This window comes from Octopus sinensis, linkage group LG26 (genome assembly GCF_006345805.1).
Source record: "Octopus sinensis linkage group LG26, ASM634580v1, whole genome shotgun sequence".
Classification (NCBI taxonomy): Eukaryota; Metazoa; Mollusca; class Cephalopoda; order Octopoda; family Octopodidae; genus Octopus; species Octopus sinensis.
In genome coordinates this window covers 25098000-25107999 of record NC_043022.1, presented here as the reverse complement: position 1 = coordinate 25107999, position 10000 = coordinate 25098000, and positions in this window count along the sequence as shown.

Genomic DNA, 10000 nt, shown 5'->3' with positions numbered 1-10000 from the left:
TCGACCCCGGGACTTATTCTTTTGTAAGCCCAGTACTTATTCTATCGGTCGCTTTTGCCGAACTGCTAAGTAACGGGGACGTAAACACACCAGCATCGGTTATCAAGCAATGCTAGGGGGACAAACACAGACACACAAACACACACACGCATATATATATACATATATACGACGGGCTTCTTTCAGTTTCCGTCTACCAAATCCACTCACAAGGCTTTTGTCGGCCTGAGGCTATAGTGGAAGACACTTGCCCAAGGTACCACGTAATGGGACTGAACCCGGAACCATGTGGTTGGTAAACAAGCTACTTACCACACAGCCACTCCTGTGCCTATGGCTGGTTTAAATACTTAGGGGTTAATCCATCGACTAATTTAACAGCATTATCACCACACCACCACCACCACCACCTATGATTTCTGTTCTGCTTTTAGTGATGAAGACAATGGTGTTGCAAGCATTCTGGCCTGGTTTTTTTCCTCCGCCCTTCTAGTGGCTATTTTTCTCCCTCCCTCCCTTCCACCAGATGCACCCTTGGAAAGAAGAACCCTTTTACAGTTACTGCTTTGAACCTTCTCTGGTTAAGCATTTCAAATGCAAAACAAACGAAAAAAAAAAAAAAGGTCCCCAGATAAACTTTGCCTTTTTTTTCTCTCTCTCTTCTCTCTTGGTTTGATGAAATAAGTACCAGGACAGTTACACCCTTGGGTATTTGGGGACACAGGTGGGGTAGGTATGGAATTTCGATATCCTCCCATTTACAGATGATTTCTGGCATTATGCCAATGTCATATAAATGGTTATTATTTCTATTATTTCTATTATTATTACCATTATTATTATTATTATTACCATTATTATTATTATTATTATTGCTTTTTAGTTCTTTAGTCATATCTCTTGATTGACATTTGATTTTTGTCTCTGGGTGTGCAAGTGTGTGTGAGTGTGTGTCTGTGTGTATGTGTATGTGTTTTTGGGTACAGATTTTTTGACAATCTTGGATGGAAAGCACTGTAATTCCTTTGACCTTTTTTACTAACCCCCCTCCCTTCCACATACACACACACACACACATTCACTGATTCACATACACTCCCACATTTTAAGAGCGGTGGGAGGGAAAAGAGAAGAACAATAAGGAATCAATGCTGTGTATGTATATTTACACACACATACACACCCACACGTATATATATATATATATATATATATATGACTAGTTAACTACTATCTGTATGTACGTATCATATATGTGTGTATCACACACATATATATTGTCATATACTGATGACAGTTATAGATGCATACATATACATGCATACAAAGATTATATATATATATATGTATACTCACACATGCATATATAAATCTGTGTGTTTACATACATATACTCACTCATATACACCCATGTAACACATGCCCATTAACTGCTATCTGTGTATATATGTATTCTCTGCATGTGTGTGTATATATATATTGATATATATACACACACACACATCCAGATGACAGTTATATGGAAATACATATACATACATACAAAGATGACAGTTTTATATATGTATATGTATGCATGTATGTATAGACACACATGCATATATAAATCTGTGTGCAAACATGCACACACACACGCAAGCATACATACACATGTCCCCTAAACATATACACATATATGCGCAAACACACAGGCATGTACAGACTAGTTAGCTGTCATCTGTGTATAAATACACACACAAACACACACACCACACACACACACACTAGTTAACTAATGTCATCTGTGTAAAGCAGGTTATAATTCAAATGTCAATCTAATGCTATATTGAGTTATTTTGAAGTCAGTTCAGATTCTTTTTCTGGAGAGTCGTGGAGGGGATGGAAGTGGCGGGGGTGGGGGGGGGTAGGGGCAGAAGGGAGGCAAATAGGTATGTTCCGTTTATTCTCTTTTTTTCCTCCCCTGCTTCAATGTTATTATTATTATTACTATCATCATCATCATCATTATCCTTATTATTATCATTATTATTATTACTATCATCATCATCATCATTATTATTATTATTACTAGTAGTAGTAGTAGTAGTAGTATAAATGATGTGATTGTTATTTTTTTTGAGATTTCATTCCCAAGTGGACCAGTTTTTCCAGTGAATCCTCACAGACTTACAGGATACTTTAATAAGAAGACAGAGCTAAAAAGAATTAGTTTATGTATGTATGTATGTGGGTTCAAAATGTGTGTGTGCTTGTGTGTGTGTGGTTATAAAGTGTTTTTGTGTGTGTGTGTGTGTGTGTGTGTGGAGTGGGTGTGCAATATAAAGTGTTTGTGTGCGTTTTGCGGATGATTGGAAGACAGAAAGGAACAAATTCATTTTATCATTTTATGATTCTCTACATTTGACATAAATCTTGTGGGACTTCAAGACTATCATCATCATCATCACGATCATCATCGTCATCATCCTTATAATCAATCTTTATAAACTGTTCTCCATTTGTATAGGTTTCTTTTTTTTTTTATTTTATGTGTGTGTGTGTCTAAAACTGATACATATAAGAATGTAGCCCTCCACACTCCCCTTCGTAAAGCAGTCATCCCCTTACTGTTTCCTGTCCCTTCACACACACACACACACATTCTTCCCCCAACCCTTGCTTCCGTCTCGCTATATCATTTTTTTTCTCTTCCCTATCTTGCCATTCTTCCAATCCATTCCTACATTACCCTACTAGGATCATGTCTTCGATTCGATTCGTTCCTCTGCTGTGAAGGTACAGATTCTTCTTCCTTGGAAATTCTTCATGCCATTAGCAGCCATTTACAATATAAGTAGAGATAATTTTGTTGTTGTACGTTCCTCGGCCCCTTCACCCCGGAGTCCCTTTTTTCTTATTTTCTCCCTCGTCTTCCACCATTTTGTTCTATTCCCCAGGGGGTTGCTTTTGCTGCATTTATGCCTCTTAAACCTCATTTTTTTGTTCCTATTCTAACCATAAAATCCTGATCCACAAATCTCTTTTTCTTGCACATCTCCGCCAATACCACTGACATCATTGACAGAACAGACGAGGGAGCCTCTACAGGGCAATTTAATCTGCTAAAAATAATAGCCTGCATCTCCCTCAAGTCATACTCCATTGTCTTAAAAAAATGGGAGATGGTATTGCTGATAACGTATCCGTAGATATGCCTTCCTGGCAAAATCAAAAGATTTAAGATGGATAGGATATGAGTAAAATGTTTCTGATCAGACTTGAGGCTAGACATCAGCTATCATCATTGTCACCATAATCATTGCCATTTTCATCATCATCATCGTTATCGTAGTCGTTATCATCATCATAATCACGGCCATCTTCTCTGTCAACTTCTTTACAATCATCACCATTGTCATCATTCATCAGTGTTGCCCTTATCACCATCTTCATCATCATCATCTTCATTGTCATCATCATCAGCATGATGACCATCATTGTCATCATCTTCATTCTATTCCTCCTCCTCATCATCATCGTTATAATCTTCACCATCATCATTGTCATCATCTTCATTCTCCTCCTCCTCCTCCTCCTTCTCATCATCATCCTCATCATCATTATCTTCACCATCATCATTATCATCATCATCAGGATTATTATGAAACAGTCAATATCTTTGTATCCCCAACCCTTTGGTCTTCCATTTAAACTTTCTCAACCATTTTTTAAATTTTTATCTATGGACCCCTTCGATTACTATTTTATTCTGGTGAACCCCCAAAGCCATTCCATGCTTAAAAACAGTTTTATAGAAACTTCTTTCAATATTTCTGCTTCGTTTCTCAACCCTTAACTTATGTACGTTGAACTATGAAAAATGTTTAAAAAAAAACCTAGCTGTTTCTTGCAGTGCAACCCAATACCTACATCTAAAATAAATATTTTTTAGGGGCCCTTTAAATATTATTGTGGACCCCCAGTTTAGTATTTTATTATGTGGACCCTGCTCCCGAATCTTATGTGGACTGACCCCAAATCTTATGCGGACCCTGCCCCCGAATCTTATGCGGACTCTGCCCCCGAATCTTATGTGGACCCTACTCCCGAATCTTATGTGGACCCTCAGGGGCCACTGTTGAGAACCACTGACTTAAACGCTTTTCTAGTTGATATTGCTTCCTGTTGCCTTCTTGAAGGTCCCTGTACAAGCTATATATAAGTAGGGGATCCATATTGCCCCTGAGGGTCCATAAAAGATTTTGTTGTTATATTTCTGCAATATGTAAAATATTCTAACAATTTTTTTTAATGCAGTTTCTAATAATATTTAATCACGAAAATATAGTAGGGTTTTTTTTAGACATCGAATAGCTATGAGGGTTCCTCTCCTTAGTAAAATAGGTATTAAAGGGATCCATGGGTAAAAAATGGTGAGAAACACTGAGCAATATAAATCATTCTTCAAATTTTGTACTGACAGGGTCTGTCCTCAGTGCCTTTAGTAATAACCCACCCCGCTCCATTCCTTGAACCCTAAGGGGCTTGTAATTACCCACTGAGACTTGGTTAGTAAACAAGTTGTAGTATGGGCTGATTTGGTAATGGTAGTGGTAGTAGATGATATAAAACTACTGACCAACCAGCTAGCCAGTCAGCCAACCAGCCAGCTAACTGACTGACCCTTCAGTGAGTAGGTCAACTAAATCTGTCAATTTGACTGGTCTTGTCTGTCTGTTTGTCTCCCCCCCCCTCTCTCTCTCTCTCTCTCTCTCTCTCTCTCTCGGACATGAAAATAACATAAGACATATTGTGAATGACTCATACCGAAAACAGACTGTGTGCATGTGCGTGTATATATGCACGTATGTATGTCTGTATTAATGTATGTGTATATCAATATACATACATGCATATATATACATATATACTTATGATTTGTGTGTGTGTGTGTACAATTACACGTATATGGATGTGTGTTTATATACACATCTCTACATGTATGTATGTATACATATGTGTTCATTATAAATGTGTATGTTTTCATGTGTATACATATATGTGTGTGTGCATGTGTATATATTATATACACATGCACACACCACATTATATATATATAATATATATAATACACATGCACACACACACATATATATATATATATATACACATGCACAACATATTATATATATATACACATGCACACACCCTATATATATATATACACATGCACACACACATATATATATATATATACATACAACATGCACACACTATATATATATATATATATATATACACTGCACCACACATATAATATATATATACACATGCACACACACATATATATATATTATATACACATGCACACACATATATTATATTACACATGCACACACACACACAACACATATATATATACCATGCACACACACACCATATATATATACACATGCACACACACATATATATATATATATATATATTATAACACACATGCACACACACACATATATATATATATATATATATATATATATATATATATATATATATATAGAGAGAGAGAGAGAGAGAGAGAGAGAGAGAGGCACATGCACATATACAGACATACGCACACATGTATGTATGTATGTATGTATTTATGTGTGTATGTATGTATGTATGTATAAATGGAGAGAGAATTTAGTGTAAGTATTGGTTACATGACAGTATAATAATGGAACATGATATTCCAGGCACAACTGGAACCCAAAACGTCCACCATTTCCGATCCATCCCCGCCCACCCCATCCAAACACCCCCAACCCATCCTTATCTATCAGCTATTGTTACACTCAAAACTTCACTGTCAATTTGGCTTGGGATAACTAGTTGTCCGACTGGAGATTCCTAAATAAGGTGGTCGAGTTGTAAGAGGGTGGGGTTAAAAAAATTGCCTCATGGAATTCCTTCTTGTTCTGTTCACTCTGATTTCAAATCTTGCTGTGGTCAATTTTGCCTAAATGTGACCGCGTGAGTACCGTTGGCGATTTTTTTTTCCTCCGTCTTCCTTTCTCTGGATCTTTCCTTTTCCTTGTTTCTGATGAAGAGCTCCGCTCGAAATGTAAAACCCTCCTTCTTCCCTTCCTCCCTGAGTGTCCAATAATACTATATTTATTCCATGTCCTCGCGTTGTTGTGTTTTCATGTTTGGATTAACTATATATATAAATGGATTTGGTAGATGGAAACTGAAAGAAGCCTGTCATTTATATATATTTGAATGTGTGTGTGTATGTGTGTCTTTGTGTGTCTCCCATCACCACTTGATAAGAGGTGTTGGTGTGTTTACATCCCTGTACCTTAGAATAAGTACAAGGCTTAAGAAAAGTACTGCGGTCAATTCACTTGATTAAAACTCTTCAAAGCGGTGCCCCAGCATGGCTACCATCTAGTGACTAAAACAAGTAAAAGATGGTTATATATATATATATATATATATATATATAAGAACACAAATGGGTTGAGTTTCCCTACAGCTGTTTCAATTGTTTTGGTATTGTGTGATTGTTGTGAGTGTCTCTTCCATACAAGCAGTGTCCTTTACTTCAATATTCTGCGCAAACATGTCTGGCCATGGGGAAAATGCTACCTTGCTTGGAAACTGCAGAAAGGGCCTCCATTTATAGACGAAAATCTGTTCGATTAGCATCTGTTAAGTATGCACACATGGAAAAGTCAATGTTAAAACAATGATATCTATATCTATCAATCGTATATCTTTATATATAAAAGTCAAGTTGTGTGTCTGTCTCCTATGATTTAGATTCCTAACTACTCCCACATTTTGCGGTGCAGTTTAACCAAAAGCGGGTATCTTATAGTCGTGATTCACATTGAGCCCTCTGGGTATTAGCGTGCGTCTACGATGAGTCTACGATTTAAAAAAAATTTACCATCATTTTTTCCCATTTTAATGCATTTTTTTCGCTATTATATAAGGGAAGTAACTCTCTAAAAATGTCTACGATGAGTCAACGATTTAAAAAAAATTTACCATCATTTTTTTTCCATTTTTAATGCCTTTTTTTGCTATTTTTTGGCTATAACTCTCTAAAAATGCTTATATAGTTATTTCCCTTACAAACCCGAGCAACGCCGGGCGATACTGCTAGTATATACATATAATAGAGATAAGAAAATGGAGGAGCAAATTCATTTCAATCATCAACTTACAGATATTACCATTTCATATTATTTATTAACTATATAATATGAATTGGTATTATCTGTAAGTCGATGATTGAAATGAATCTGTTCCTCCATTTTCTTATTTGTATTATGAATTTACGGTAAAATATTTTACCTTCGCCCATCCGATACAATAAATGAATTAATTGCATTGCAATTATAAGCATTTATGTATTTGGCATTTGGGTGCTTCACCAGCAGTATATTGGATAACTGATATCCCATAGTGGGTTACCCTCATAAACACTATCTTACTTTGTACTATATACATATATGTATGTGTGTGTGTGTGTGTGTGTGTGATAATATTTTTGAAAAGCTTTATTGCATAATTAAATGTGTTATATATGTAAAAGATGCTGTTAATAAAAAGAAAAAATTACATATGTATATATTTGTTTTTTTCATTGTAGTCATTATGTAAATTTTATATAAGTAACAACATACATAATATGTTACTTTTAAATACTACAGATCTATCATTTTCTAAACTTTTGACATATATACTTTTTATTACATTTTTATTACCTACAGGTTATAAATAGTGGGCTGGTTTGGTTTTTATTTCTTGTTTTTGGAATTTTTTTTAAAGAAAAAAAAAAGCAAAACACACAGAAAGAAATGTAAAAGTGTCCACTTTATCCTTAAACCACCCAAAATGTTTTGTGTTTTTGTTGCATTGTCTTATTGTTTTTTTATATACATGTTGATTTATATTCCTACCTCATTTCCTTCACAAAGCACTTTTTTGCACAAATACCTTTATCCACTCATAAATAATATCACTAGACACATCATACATCTTGGAGTAGTATAATTTGCATGAAGCATTGTCTGTTATAAATAAATGCTTTCAATTTCAAGTTATAAGAAATAACACAGGCTGATGGTTTGTTCTTTCACTTTGTATTTCAATATTTCGAGGTTAGGAGCTCTTCTTCAGGAAATCTAAGATATGATGTTTTGAGCTGACATCTCCGAAGATTTACTAAAGAGGGGATCTTGATTCTAAAATGCTGAAAAAAACAAAGGCAAAATTAGAAATCATTGTCTTGTAATATTTCTTATAATTTACATTGTTTTGATTTAAAAAAAAGAAAAGAAGATTAAAAGCACTTACATATAACATGTAGTTTCAGCTGCTTGGATTGAAATATCTGACTGCATCACTTAAATTTTACCCCACCCTCTTCACAAAAACATAAAAAACAAAACAAAACAAAAAGTAACTAAAAAATTTACTCTCATCATAGGATGCAAGCCAATTTACTTACCTGAGGAAGAGTTCTCTATGAAACACTAGTTCGATATACAGGTGTTATTTGGGCTGCCTAAACGATGGCATATATCTTTTATATTTTCATCTTTTACCTGTTTCAGTCATTAGATTTTGGCCATGCTGGGGCACCGCCTTGAAGTTGAATGACTCAACCCCACTGTTTATTTAAGTCTGGCATTTATTCTGTCGGTCATTTACGACTGCTAAGTTACGGGGATGTAAACAAACTAACACATGTTGTCAAGCAGTGGTGGGGGACAAACAAAAGACTCAAAGTCACACATACATAGATATATATATATATGTGTGTGTAGGGTCAAGGGATGAGATCCAGAGATGCTCAATATACTATAGAAACCACTCAGTAATGCTCAGATGATTTGAACATATACTCCAAAATCTTTACCAAGGACCAATTCGGCAGAGTAAAGAATGCCTATAAAAGAAATCTAGGTGAGCAGATATAGAGACAATGATGCAAATAAACAGAGAAAACTGCTTAGGTTTAATATGTGTAAATCGAGAGAGAGAAAGGAAAGATTGAAAAGTATAGATATATAAATATTTATATATTAAAAGAGCAAACTTACACAAAGTACAAAGATACAGAAAATCAAAGAGGAGAAGTCCGACAGCTGTTTCTGGGGGTTCAGAGTTACTTCATAATGCTGGTAGGTGTAGTTCACAAAAATATGCACCCAGTAATGGAAGGGTGGATCTTCCTTCCATTTTCTCTCCACCCTGAAGAGATGCAAACACACTTTGGTATCTTAATTTGATACCGTTTTGATTCTGCTCTGCTACGTGATACACCTGCTGCATGCAAACATGTAGTAAGTAGATACACAAATACACACACATAAAAAATGAAAGTAAAGTTCCTTCCCACCTAGTGTAGACTGATAGGATCGGTTTCCTGGTTTCCATGGCGTATATAATGCCCACCTGGAGGGGACACCAGTCCCTCACAGGATTACTCATTTTTACCTGCTGATTGAACTGCAACAACAGGAAATGAAGTGTTTTGCTCAAGAACATAATGTTTGTTGTTTGTTTGTTTGTTCCTTCTCGAGCCACACCTGGTTCATTAGGACCGGTTTCCCAGTTTCCTTGGCGTATAGGTTCCCCACCTGGACGGGACGCCGATCCGTCACAGGTGAGCTGCAAGATGCAGGAGGAAAGAATGAGAGAAAGTTGCAGCGAAAGAGTCAGCAGAAGTTTCGCCATTACCTTCTGCCGGAGCCGTGTGGAGCTTAGGTTTTTTCGCTCATAAACACACACATCACCCGGTCTGAGATTCGAACCTGCGATACCTCGATCATGAGTCCGCTGCTCTAACCACCAGGTCATGTGCCTCCACAAGAACATAATGTGTCAGTTCAGGAATTGAAACCACAATCTTGCAATCACGAGTCCACACATACATGCAAATAAATATATACACAAATAAACACACACACACACGCACGCACGCACTAGCATCCATTTACGCCTCCCTCTTTGATTTTCA